This window comes from Nicotiana sylvestris, chromosome 7 (assembly GCF_000393655.2).
Source record: "Nicotiana sylvestris chromosome 7, ASM39365v2, whole genome shotgun sequence".
NCBI classification, from domain to species: domain Eukaryota; kingdom Viridiplantae; phylum Streptophyta; class Magnoliopsida; order Solanales; family Solanaceae; genus Nicotiana; species Nicotiana sylvestris.
The window spans coordinates 122,282,392-122,296,602 of NC_091063.1; the positions used below are offsets into that span (position 1 = coordinate 122,282,392).

General features: G+C 40.5%; 1 pseudogene; it reads right to left on the reverse strand.

Moving 5' to 3' along the window:
* Positions 1-2,954: 2,954 nt before the first annotated feature.
* LOC104238885 (serine/threonine-protein kinase AtPK2/AtPK19-like) lies at positions 2,955-4,277 on the reverse strand (annotated as a pseudogene).
* Positions 4,278-14,211: the final 9,934 nt, after the last annotated feature.

Genomic DNA, 14,211 nt, shown 5'->3' on the forward strand with positions numbered 1-14,211 from the left:
TTATGCAAGGACAAAGCATATCGACGTGAGATATCACTGGATTCGAGAAAATAGAGAATGGATCTATGCATGTCAAGAAGATCCATACAAGTGAGAATCCTTCGGATACGCTAACCAAGGTGGTACCAAGAGACAAGTTCGAGCTACGCAAAGAACTTGTCAGCATACACTCAAACTAGAAACTCCGATGTTACCTCCTTAAGGTGAATGGGACTGGAGGGAGAGATTGTGGGGTCCATCTCATTTGTAATAGGCATGTGCCTATGATTACTTCGGCCCCAAGTTTAGAAATGAATGGAGGAGAATTGAAGCTCCTCCTGTAGCATTCTTGAAGATTACGTATTTTCTCCTGTAAAAGGAGAGCTCTTTCACTTCTTTCAAACACACCAACAAAGAGAGAAACAAAGAGTTAGACATCACAAACAGGGTATAAGAAAATAGTTTGTGAGAAAAATAGAGAGTGTGATCGATATTGTAGTGAGGTGGAATATTAAAAGAGAGTTATTTCTTTTGAGTGTTGTAGTGGTCTTTTTAGTATTTTACTCGGCCTATAAAGTGTAAATTTCCTTACTATAGTGATATCAGTTGCTCCTCTCGGGGTCGTGGCTTTTTCCCTTATTCAGAAGGGTTTTTCACGTAAAAATCTTGGTGTCGTTGTCAGTCTTTTATTCTTGTTGATTACCGTATCTCACTGCTACATTATTATTCCGCTTTTATTACCGTGAATATTATTACCGCGGGGGATTTATTCCCAACATATGTGTGCTATATTGAATCTCCTTCGTTTCTGAGTTTGTTAATTATTTTATATTTTGGATACCTAAAGTGAATATCCAAGTTCCACCACTGCATGATATGAATAACTTTAATCAATTTTAGCAACATCACCAAGACCTCCTCAAAAGGACATTTCAATTCCAACAGACCACAATTAAATCTCACTTTGATGCATTAAATCCCAGTAATGTCAGTACCATTGATACCCAATTAGATCTTTCTTATTGAGAAAAAGATGAAAGGTTTGATTTTGCCTTGATCAAGCACCATATTTTGTTCTACAAAAGAGGAGGGGAAAATAAGGAAGAAATTGCAATGTTGAGGTTAATTCCATTGATATAGTTTTCATCTTTCCTCCGCAAAATCATAGAGGATAAATACCTTTACACATTTACTTCCTGTATTACTTCTTTACCACCAACAACAATATACCCAGTGTGATCTTACAAATGGAATTTGGGAAGGATGGGTATACGCTGACCTTTACCCTAACTTGTGTGAGGTTTATTACTTCTTTACCGGACAGCAAAATTATTCCTCATTATGATTTTTCAAGTAACTCTTTCAGTTATCTCGCCCTTTCAACTCCTTTGACAACAGTTGAAATAGCAAAGTGTTGACGGAAAAGCCAAGCTTATTTTCGTTCCATTTTTGTTTCTGACGCAACCTGCTACGCAATCTTAGATTAACAAAGAAACAATATGTCGCATAGGGATATATATGGTTTGACCTGGTGCAACAAAAGGATAATGAAGAATAAAATAAAAAACCACTGAATTGGAAGAAACAGGGTTTACAACAATAACGTACATCAAGCATCTTCCGTGCAAAATTGTCACCCTAACGGTCCGGCTTTTACCCAAGAAAAGCTCCTACAATTACGTTAACAGATGGTTGTCCTACGAGAAGAATAAATAACATGAACCATCATCATCTATTATCTCAGCACACAGGGCTAGCTGCTCTTAAGAAACGAGGCAGCAGGCCTCACGTAAATGTAACGCAGAAAGATGTCCCCGTTAGCATTTGGACTGGAAACTGGAGTGACATTTCTGTCCAGTACTTGTAGAAATTGGCTATACAGTGTTTTCCTGCAAATTCAGGGCGAAACCTAGACTGTATCTATTTGGCCTCCAACTTCTTTCAGTTGATCGGCCTGAACCATTTATGGCCCTTAATCTCATCACTTCCCTTGGGCCGCACTGCCAAGCCGTTTACTTGGATCCTTTTGCAGCAGCTAAAACGTGGAGAAAATTTAGTCTTAAAATCAAACAAATGAAACAAAAGGAAAGCCTTAATAGCAGGCATCATAAAATCCAAAGCAGTTTCACTGCAACTGCACAAGTGCAACACGACTTATATATGGACATGCAGAAAGAAATAATATGAGGATATGTTGCACTTACCCGCCCCCTTTAAGTAGAGAATGTGCTTCACTGGATAGAAATGTTGGCAGCTTGAGTTTGTCCCTAATTATCTTCTGCCCAACCTTTTCCCTATTTCCGATTAAAGGAGGCTGCGGATATAAAGTAAAGGGCAGCCCGGTGCACTAAGCTCTCGCTATACGCGGGGTTCGGGGAAGGGCCGGATCACAAGGGTCTATCGTACGCAGCCTTACCCTGCATTTCTGCGAGAGGTTGTTTCCACGGCTGCGGATATAGAAAAGCATATTAATAATTAGCTAAGGTTCAATCAGGTTCTCTGAAGGATGCAGCATTAACGTTCCAGGAAGAAGACCTAGAATTAGCTGACTTTGCTGCATTCATGAAAGATTTACAAATCTTTTAAGTAGACTCCGGCCATTTTCCAAATTCACAAAATAAGGGTTATGTCAGACTTTGTGTAGGTTCTCTACTTCTGTATACCAGAAATTTTTCCACCATCACTTTAAAAAGGGGGTAGGTAAGAAGTTTTCTGAAAGGCTGCTCTACAAATAAACTTGCAAGAGCACTTTTCAATGCAGAGTATATTGAAACCAAGTGAAGCTTCGACTAGTCAAAATGGAAGGTTGATCTTAAAGCGAGCAAGTCCAAGACATGCATAGATCACAGGATTTTGCTCACGAATAAAATGATATAGCAAATGATATAAATTAATCTAAATGGTTAGAGAAAGGCTCAGAAGAAATATTTTAGAACACAATTTGTGTGAGGATGTGTATATATCTTGCATCCTCTTCAAATTGCTTGGCAGAGTCCAAAATAAGTCAACATGGCCTACAATTAGTATAAGAACAAGGATAGCAAGTTGAAGATAGTAGTATCATATGCCAAGAAAGTAAGGCAATGGCAATGTGAAAGATAAACAGAAGGAGTTGTCAACATACATGACTATCCACATCCAGTAGAATATTTCTTGTTTGAGATCCCTGTGCATTATGCCATTTTCATGGAGGTGAGACACAACTGATATAATTTCTGCTGCATATATTCGTGCCAGATCCTTTCTAAGTAAGAGAAAAAGACTTAAGCAAATATCTCCATGATCCACAAAGTATAGAAAATTGGTGGGGTGGGGGGCCACAGGCCCACAATGAATCTATATTTGTCAAGTACAAGGTAAAGTCTATATTTTGTCTGCTGATCAAACACATGAAAAATTTAGCATCTCATTATCAAAAAGAGCTACAAAATATGATTGAAATTCAGTTCATACGAGCATTGAAGAACGCTGAAAATTACCCTTTGCTAGCAAAAGTTCAAAATAATCATATTTCTATATTGTAGCTCCGTGATTGAACAACTATTAAATGAGAAAGTACACTAAGATATTACCTGGAATGAGTATCTGAGCTGGACAACAAATGGGTGATCTATTTTTGTCAAAATATCTCTCTCAGCTTTCATATATTCAGCATGGTTCTTCTCCATAATCTTATCCTTCCTCATGACCTTCATTGCATAAATTTCTGATGTTCCCTTCTTAAATACTTGATACAGCACCCTGCCCGACTACTTTCATGACTTCAAAATCTTCTAGGAAGACAGTTCTAGCTTTTGTTGAATCATCATCAAGTCGTGGAGCCTCTGAATCATTTACACTGAATTCCTGATCTTCCCTAATTGTCTCTCTGATAACACTCTCTACAAGTTCCACACAGTCCTCAATTTCACGAATGGTGCACCTGTCAAGTTTCAGTAATTGACTAATAGATGGGCTCACTAAATTGGGACCTATTGTACACGATTTCTGGATCATCGTACACAAACTCGCTCATATCATCTTGAAGGATACCACTTCCAGATATTCCATTACTAGTTTTGTATTGGGAAAAATTGCATTTATATATGTAAGTGACATGTTGAGACACGTGGACTGGACAAATAGTCAAAGAATTATAATTAGTCAAGAGGACGGGCAGCAGTAGAAACGAGCAAAGGAAAAGGAAGAGGCACGGGAGGACATTTGAAGGATTCAGCGCCCGTACCTATTTAAATCATTTATCAAAAGGAACGGATCTAACCATAATAAAGAGCGCAGATACAGAATTCGACAGGCATTAAATACTGGATACGTTAGAGAATTTGTATTGATTATAATGATTGTGTAATGTAGCATTCAATGTCTTTAATTATTCATAATAGCCTCATTATGATTTGGAGGAAACGCATATCTTCAAGATACCTATAAAAGGGAGGTATCTAGCCACTTGTAAAGACAAGACACAATTGGAATATACTTTGATTCACTTGTCTCCTGATTACACTCTGGTTACTCCAAATTACTCTCTTCTACGTATTCTTTTGATTATCAGTAACCTGCGTTCTTCTAAATTTTAGCTTTGACTGAAATTCTATTTTTTGGTTAAACAAATTGGTTCCGTTACCGGGAATTTGATAATCTATTTTCTTTTCATTTGACCTTCCTTGTTACATCAATTATGTCGAATAACAATGACAACACCCCAGGAAACCAAGAGAACCAACAAAGTTAGGGAGACCCACAGAATATTAACATTCAAGTTCCAACTCCGCAGGACTCTCCATGCCAATCTCGTGAGGGTACTCCTGATGGATCTCAAATAAACGAGTATACTCAATTTGAAAATGCTGAAGCTGTTGATGAAGTTTTGCAGAAATTAATTACTGCTCAGGTCAACAAAGCTGTTGAGGCGCTTGTTAACCAGTTACCTATTGCAACACTCACACCTTCTCCAAATAATAACACTATAGAAAACCCTCGTTCCGGGCTTGTTAACTCAAGCAGCGGTGGAACTCCCAGCAAACCGCAGGAGAGAGAACCAGGTAATGTAATTAATTCTGATTTACAAAATTTAGTATTAACCTTGCAGATACAGCTCAAGGAGCAAAGTGAACGCATAGAGCAGATACCCGAGGTGCCGCCCATAATCAAAGGGGTAGACATAGACAGATATTCGCAACAACCCTGGAAGCCAAGTGCTGGCCCACTCCCAATTCCAAAAAAGTTCAAAATGCCTGATATTCCAAAGTATGATGGAACAACAGACCCACGAGACCACATGACTGCATTCACAATGGGCGTAAAAGGCAATGATTTAACTAAGCAGGAGATCGAATCGGTATTAGTCAAGAAATTTGGCTAAACACTCACCAAAAGAGCACTAACATGGTATTCCCTTTTACCTGAAAATTCTATAAACTCTTTTGCTGAGCTTGCATATTCTTTCATCAAAGCACACTCGGGAGCCCAAAAAGTGGAAAAAAGAATGGAAGATATTTTCAAAATTAAGCAAGGAGATTCAGAATTGCTTAGAGAATTCGTGGACAGATATCAACGCGAAAGAATGACATTGTCGCGTGTACCTGATAACTGGGCAGTTATAGCTTTCACAAGCAATTTGAATGAAAAAAGCTCGAAAGCTACGAGGAGACTCAAGGAAAGCCTTCGAGAATTCCCAACTACAACGTGGAATGATGTTTATAACAGGTATAGCACGAAGTTGAGGATTGAAGAAGATACTGTTCCCCGATCTCAAAAAGAAGAAAGTATACGTTTAAGACGTGCAGAGAACGAAAAAACATCCGATAAAAACAGGTACGAGCCATATATGGGACCTGCGGGGAAAGACTCACGGTCAAAACAAGATAATCAAAGGCACGATCACAGATCAAGAAACAGAGAATCAGGTTCTTTATCAAGATTTAGGAACGAGCGAAACAACTATGAGTCATGAGATGATGATAGAAATTTAAAAGAGGGATTCGGAGGTTACAACTTCAACGTCAGTACCTCCGAGCTCGTAGCTGTTTTGAAAAGCATGGGAGATAAGGTTCGATGGCCAAAGGAAATGAGATCGAATCCAAACAGGCGCAACCCTGACCATTGGTGCGAGTTCCGTAATGATCACGGACATAAAACACTAGATTGCAGATTTTTACAAAGTGAAGTTGATCATTTATTAAAACAAGGATATCTTACTGAGTTGTTCATCGAGAAAGGCAAGCAAGCTTACATGAAGAACAGGCAGGAGCCTCCAAAACCACCTTCTCCCAAAAGAAATGTTAACGTTATAAGTGGGGGTGAAGACATCAATGGTGTGCCATATACTGCAGCTAACAAAACTTCCAAAATAACTATTACCCAAGGGAAACGGGTGTGGCATGTTCTAAAAGAAGGCAATATTACATTTAATGATGCAGATACAGATGGCGTATTAATCCCTCATAACGATGCACTGGTAATATCTTTAATTGTGCATGATACTAATGTGAAATGAGTTTTGATTGATCCAGGTAGTTTCGTGAACATTATTTTGCTAAGAGTGCTACGTGAGATGCAAGCTGAAGATGGAGTAATACCAAAGGCGCATACTCTATCTGGATTTGATAATTCCAGTGTCGTCACAAAAGGAGAAGTAACACTCACCACTTTTGCTGAAGGGGTCGTCAAAGATACAAAGTTCCAGGTAGTAGACATGGAGATGGCTTACAACATGATTCTGGGGAGACCATGGATCCATGAAATGGATGTTGTTCCTTCAACCTTGCATCAAGTTATCAAATTTCCATCGCCATGGGGAATTTGTCAAATTCGCGGAGATCAACATACGTCCAGGGCTATTAACTTCGTTTCAGATACAAGCACGAGAAGTGGAGGCAAATAGCAATCATAGAAGGTAGTTGAGGACACCACAACACAAACCTCAACTGAACAAGCGCGAACAGATGTAGACTCAAGGACTGATACCATTCAAAAACCAGAAGAGAATGAAGATATCAAAACAACGATAGAGGAATTAGAACCTGTTGTGTTATTCGCTCAGTGGCCGGATAGAAAAGTCTATGTCGGAGCTAATCTTGACCAAGCAATGAAAGGTAAGTTAATTGAATTTTTGAAAACTAACATGGACTGCTTTGCTTGGTCCCACTCCGATATGACAGGAATACCACCGGAGGTGATGACTCATAAACTAAATGAAGATCCGTCATATCCTCATGTGAAGCAAAAGAAAAGAAAGTAGGGAACTTTCAAGAATCAGGTGATTCAAGAAGAAGTCCAAAAATTGCTAAAAATTGGTTCCATTCGAGAGGTAAAATATCCTAACTGGTTAGCCAATACTGTTGTGGTTCCAAAGAAAAATGGTAAGTGGCGGGTTTATGTAGATTATACAGATCTTAACAAAGCCTGCCCTAAAGATTCTTTTCCACTACCACACATAGATCAATTGATTGATGCAACTGCAGGTCATGAATTGTTAAGTTTTTTAGATGCATATTCAGGTTATAATCAGATTAAAATGAATCCGGCAGATGAAGAAAAAACTTCATTCATAACAGACAGGGGGACTTATTGTTATAAAGTAATGCCCTTTGGTCTAAAGAATGCAGGTGCAACGTATCAGAGGTTAGTTACCAAAATGTTTCAGGAATATTTAGGAAAGACAATGGAGGTATATATAGATGATATGCTTGTTAAAACTCAGTACTCAAAAAATCACATATCACACTTATCTGACACATTTTCAATTTTGCGCAAATTTAATATGAAGTTAAATCCCGAAAAATGTGCATTTGGCGTTGCATCAGGCAAGTTTTTGGGTTTTCTTGTTTCTAACCGTGGAATTGAAGTAAATCCTGCACATATTAAAGCCATTGAGGAAATTCCTGACATACTTTCAAACAAGAAAGAAGTTCAAAGATTAACAGGGAGAATTGCGGCCTTGGGAAGATTCATCTCTAAATCATCAAAGAAGTGTTTTAAATTCTTCTCAGCTCTTAAGAAGCAGGATAATTTTGAATGGAATGAGGAATGTCAACAAGCACTTAGGAATTTGAAAGCGTACTTATCAAATCCACCTTTGTTGGCAAAGCCAAAGGCTGGGGAAAACCTACTCCTCTACCTTGCTGTTTCGGAGTTGGCGGTAAGTGCTGTTTTGGTCCAAGAAGAGCAAGGTAAACAATCACCTATCTATTACGTAAGTAAATCTTTGTTAGATGTAGAGACGAGGTATCCTCAGTTAGAAAAACTTGCACTTGCGTTAATCATGGCATCTAGAAAGTTAAGACCTTACTTTAAATGTCATCCTATCGTTGTGGTAACTACCTACCCTTTACGTAACATATTACATAAGCATGAGTTATCAGGTACGTTAGCTAAGTGGGCAATAGAGTTAAGTGAATACGAAATTGCATACCAACCTAGAACTGCTATAAAATCACAAGTATTAGCTGATTTCGTGGTTGATTTTAGTCAGAGAATACAGTTAGAAGCAGAAAAAGAATTACAGGTGTTTAATGGAGCTAACCCAGGAACTTGGACTTTATTCACTAATGGCTTATCTAACGTGAGAGGAGCAGGTTTGGGGGTAGTATTGGTACCACCTACGGGTGAAACCATTTGGCAAGCTATTAAATGTCATTCCATAACTAACAATGAGGTAGAATATGAGGCTATGATTGTAGGTTTAGAACTAGCACGGGAACTTGGCATAAATCAGATTATAATTAAGAGTGATTCACAACTTGTAGTTAATCAAATGCTGGGGACTTATACAGCCAGGGAAGCAAGGATGCAGCAATACTTGGAAAAGGTACGAGAATTGATAAAACAATTTTAAGATTGGAAGATTAGACAAATACCCATGGACGAAAATCTTGAAGCAGACGCCCTAGCAAATCTCGCATCTGCGCCCGACGTGGCAAACGATGCAAATGCCTCAGTAATACATTTATTTCATTCAGTTCTTGATCCTGATGCGAATGAGGTAAATTTTAATAACTTAACCTAGGATTGGAGGAACGAAATTGTTGCTTTTTTGCAGTATGGAACCGTCCCTGATGACAAGAAAAAGGCTTATGCGCTTCGAAGGCAGGTCACTCGGTACTGCTTAAAACAAGGCAATCTATATCGTAAAATGTTTGGTGGACCCTTAGCAAGATGCCTTGGACCTTCGCAAACAGAGTATGTAATGAGAGAAATACACGAGGGTCATTGCGCGAATCACGCAGGTGGAAGACACTAGTAAGAACCTTAATTAGGGCAGGTTATTACTGGCCTAAAATGAAAGAGGAGGCTGAAAGTTTTGTGGCCAAATGTGATAAATGCCAGAGGTACGGTAACAATATGCATAGACCTGCAGAATTATTACATCCGGTCATTACGCCATGGCCATTTATGAAATGGGGAATGGATATCGTAGGTCCATTACTGCAAGCAAAAGAACAGGTAAATTTTTTGCTTGTTCTCACTGATTATTTTACTAAATGGGTAGAGGCAGGTGCATTCAAACAAGTGCGAGAAAAGGAAGTTAGAGATTTTATTTGGCGGAGTATCATATGTCGATTCGGCGTACCAAAGGAGATCGTATGTGATAATGGTCCTTAGTTTATTGGAGCTCAGATCACGGAATTTTTTTAAAGCTGGCAAATTAAAAGGATTACGTCAGTACCCTATCATCCGGTGGGTAATGAACAGGCAGAATCAACGAACAAAGTCATTATCAACAATTTAAAGAAATGACTAGAGGAATCAAAAGGAAACAGTCCTGAAGTCTTACCTGGAGTTTTATGGGCTTATCGCACAACTGCAAAAACAAGTACAGGTGAAACACCGTTCTCATTGGTTTATGGAGCTGAGGCTTTAATTCCAGTTGAGATAGGGGAACCAAGTACACGGTTCACACAGGCGACACAAGAGTCTAATGACGAGGAGGTGGGGGTCAACCTAAACTTACTCGAGGGGCGGAGAGAAGTTGCTTTAATAAGAATGGCAGCACAAAAGCAAGTCATAGAACGATACTACAATAGAAAAGCACGCCTCAGGTTCTTCAAAATTGGGGACTTCATGCTTAAAAAGGTTTTTCAGTCTACAAAGGTAGCTAACACAGGGAAATTGAGTCTAACATGGGAAGGACCCTACAGAGTGCGTGATGTTGCAGGAAAAAGGAGCATATGAACTGGAGACAATGGATGGCAAGATACTACCTTCGCATTGGAATGCTGTTCATTTAAAGAGATACTATTTCTAAGGAAAATCCATGGTCAGGTATATCCATTTTAAATCTCATTTTTGAATTGTTAAAATTTTACTAACAATTTTAGATGATAGGCAAAATGCTAACCCATACTAAATGATGAGTCACGACCTGCAAGGCACATGGAGTAACCTAAAATTCCTGGCCTAGGGTTATAATTATTCTGATAGAAATGCAAACGGGTTATGTAGTCTTCATCTATAATCGTCCCTCCGAGTCCCGTATGTTTTTCCTTTTCAGGAAAAGGGCCAAATAAGAGAAACTATCAAGTGCTCGAGGTTTCATACTTCAACACTCAAATACTTGGGGGACTACATAATATACACGAACATGTGTATAAAGAAGGCAAAGAAGATTAAGGAAAAATCAAGCCTGAAAGAGTCAAGTGCATAGTAAAAGTCATAAAGCCACGAGCTAAGGCCAAAGAAAAACCTCACTATAGTTAGGGTAAAGGCTTTGTACTAAAATGGGTTATAAGAAAAAAACCCGTATCTATTATTCTTCTTTTAAATCTGTTACAATAAACCCCGACAAAACCGTCATGAAGAGCATTCGGAGTCAATCAAACCTCGACGAAGGATCGGTCACCTCGGCCGAAACCCCGACGAATACGAAAAACCTCTGAAGAGAGCATTCGGAGTCAATCAAGTCTACCTGGGCAGCCTAGCATTAGCCTACGTATACGTCATGAAGCTAGTTATCTGTCCCATCCCGTTTCCTTTATCAGTCAACACATCTTGTACTAAGTTTGGACACCCCCCCCCCTCTTATGAAAGGGGAATCGTTAACACTCTGTAAGGAAGAGTTCCAACTATTCCACATAAGATCAATATTATTTCTCTTTTTCTTTCTCTTTCTCTTTTCTCTCTAACTCATTTGCTTGAGGCTACCCTTTCCATTTATTATCTTCATATCTGTTCTTTATTAATCGCTTGGCATTGGCCATAAAGAGCCATGTACAATTATATTCTAACGGCTTATTTTCCCTGGCTACCCCTAATAGCTCGAGCTCGAGCCAGATTTCGACCCCGACGCCCTTCATCGACCAGTCTGAAGCCCGGGCAGCAAGCCCCTCAGTTTGATTACTGCCCCGTTTTAGCTTGTATATCTTTGTTAAACTTCATACTCTTAGCATCAACTGCTCTAACAAGTAGCATAAAAATAGATCACGTATTTTTTGAGTCTCATTTACAAATTTAATTGTTGTTACCATTTTCACGGTAAACAGTTTGGCACCCACCGTGGCGCTAAAAATAATAATGATTATTTTCTTGCTAGTTTCATTACACAAACACAAGTTACCTTTCACGTCTTTCTTGTTCAAGATCTTTGATTTCAGGTCAAAATGTATGTCTCGGTAAACAGAGTCGAGAACGACAACCTCGAAAACCATAGGGAAAATGGCGTGGCTGTTTTAGTTGTCGGCGCACCACCACAGAATCCCGATAACGTGCACGGACCGATTCTAGCGGACGCGGATTCTCAGGACGCACAACAGGTCGATGAAACTTCGCACATCGACAGGAGTATATGGCATGTGGACTGATAGGAAGCCCAAAAAAACCCACCCCGGGAAGAACGGGAAATTAGTCTTCATGTTATTTTTGAAATGTTGCAGGCACAACAGTTGGCCATCGCTCTGTTACAAAGCCATCCGAAGACTCCCAGCACAGCAGCGCCAGAAACAACTCCCCTCTTCCCCCCAAAAAGCACCCGAGAGATCGAGCAATAACGAAGTTGTAGCCGATCCCGCCATTGTGAAAATGCTGAAAGACCTCACCAAAAGGATCGAGTCAGGCGAGAAAATGATAGCGGCCAACGATAAGAAGGTCGAAACCTACAACTCTAGGGTCACCCAGATCCCGGGTCCGCCCCTGATCCTCAAGGGCATGGATTCGAAAAAATTCATACAAAGGTCGTTCCCTAAGGAAGCAGCCCCGAAGCACATTCCAAAGAAGTTTAGAATGCTAGAACTCGCTAAGTACAATGGGACCACCGACCCTAATGAATATGTTACTGCCTACACCTGCGCGGTAAAAGGCAACGATATAAAGAATGACGTGATCGAGTCTGTATTACTGATAAAATTTGGGGACACACTCTCGAAGGGGTCCATGATGTGGTATCACAACTTGGCTCCTAATTCCATAAATTTATTCGCCATGCTAGCAGACTCCTTCGTAAAGGCACATGCCGGAGCCATCAAGGTAGCGACAAGGAAGTCCGATGTTTTCAAAATCAAGCAAAGAGAGAACGAGATGCTGGGGGAATTCGTGTCTCGCTTTCAGATGGAACGGATGAAGCTACCGCCAGTCTCCGATGACTGGGCAGTGTAGGCCTTCACCGAAGGCCTTAACGAACGAAGCTCGGTGGCTTCGAAATAGCTGAAACAGAACCTTATCGAGTATCCAGTCGTGACCTGATCGGACATCCACAACTAGTACCAGTCGAAGATCAGGGCCGAGGATGATCAGTTGGGAGCCTCTTCGGGCTCAGTATACCCAAATAGGCTCCTAGCAAAGGAGCCGAAACCAAACAAAGAAAGGTATCAGTCATACCTCGAGGATAGGAGGAACGCCTCGAGGCGTAACCTACCTCGCAATGATCGGAGAATGGATCGAGCATAGGATCCTCGAGGGCTCATCAACAGAACTAGGTTCGATCGAAACGTGGTGCCAACGGGTGTGCCCCACCTATCAGAATACAACCTCAACATCGATGTGTTAGACATCGCGTTCGCCATCAGTAAAATTAGAGACACCAAGTGGCCAAAACCTATATAGTCAGATCCTTCGTAAAGGAATTATAACTTATTAGGCGAGTTTCACAACACGCACAGCCACAGGACCGAGGATTGTCATCAGCTACGGGAAGAGGTAGCTCAGCTGCTTAACAAAGGACATCTTCGGGAATTCCTCAGCGATCGAGCCAAAAATTAGTTCTGAGAAAGGGAGGCAACCAAGAAGAACGAGTCAAATGAGCCGCAACATTTTATCCACATGATCATGGGGGGCACCCATGCCCCGCAGGAACCCATAATGAGAAGAACAAAATTATCCATCACCAGAGAAAAGCGGACTCGGGGATATATCACCGAAGACGCCATCATGTTCAGCGAAGAGGACACCAAGATCCTATCTCAACCCCACAACGACGCACTAGTAATCTCCTTCTTTGTAAATTCTTTTCAAATAAAACGTGTACTCGTGGATCCAGGTAGCTCAGCTAATATTGTTAGGTCAAGGGTGATAGAGTAGCTCGGATTGCTCAACCAAATCGTGCCCGCCACTCGGGTCCTCAATGGATTCAACATGGAAAGCGAAACAACTAAATGAGAAATCATCCTCCAGGTTACCGTGGCCAACACGACCCAAGACACCAAATTCCATGTCATCGAAGGAGACATGAGGTATAATGCCTTGTCCGGGCAGCCATGGATACACTGCATGAGAGCAGTGCCATCCACCCTTCACCAGGTGATAAAATTTCCAACAAAGGACGGAATTAAAATCGTCTACGGGGAACAGCACAAGGCGAGGGAATTGTTCGCAATACACGATGTGGTACTAACGTTCATGCCTCCACCCCCGAATAAACCAAATGGAAAATCGGGCCTCACCCTCGATCGAACTTGACAAAACAAAGTAAAAAACCATACCGCATCTTCGCCTCAGGCAATGGTAACAAATCAATCCCGAGGCATCGCTAGAATATCTCATTTCAAGGTACGAACATCTCCCTTTTTGTTTCGAATTTAGAACTAACCCTTATGCAGGCACTCGACCGGAGCTATCATAATGCTGACACTGCCCAAAGACCTTGAGGCTCTAAAAACGCACCCATTGCACTCTTTTCCTTCGACCAAGTTTTTGGCCCAAAAGAAGGGTTTTTATCGGCAAGGTTTTTAATGAGGCAACATCTGCGAGCTGCCTAAGGAAAACTCCGCAAATACTCAAAACTTTATTTGCAGACAACTTTGA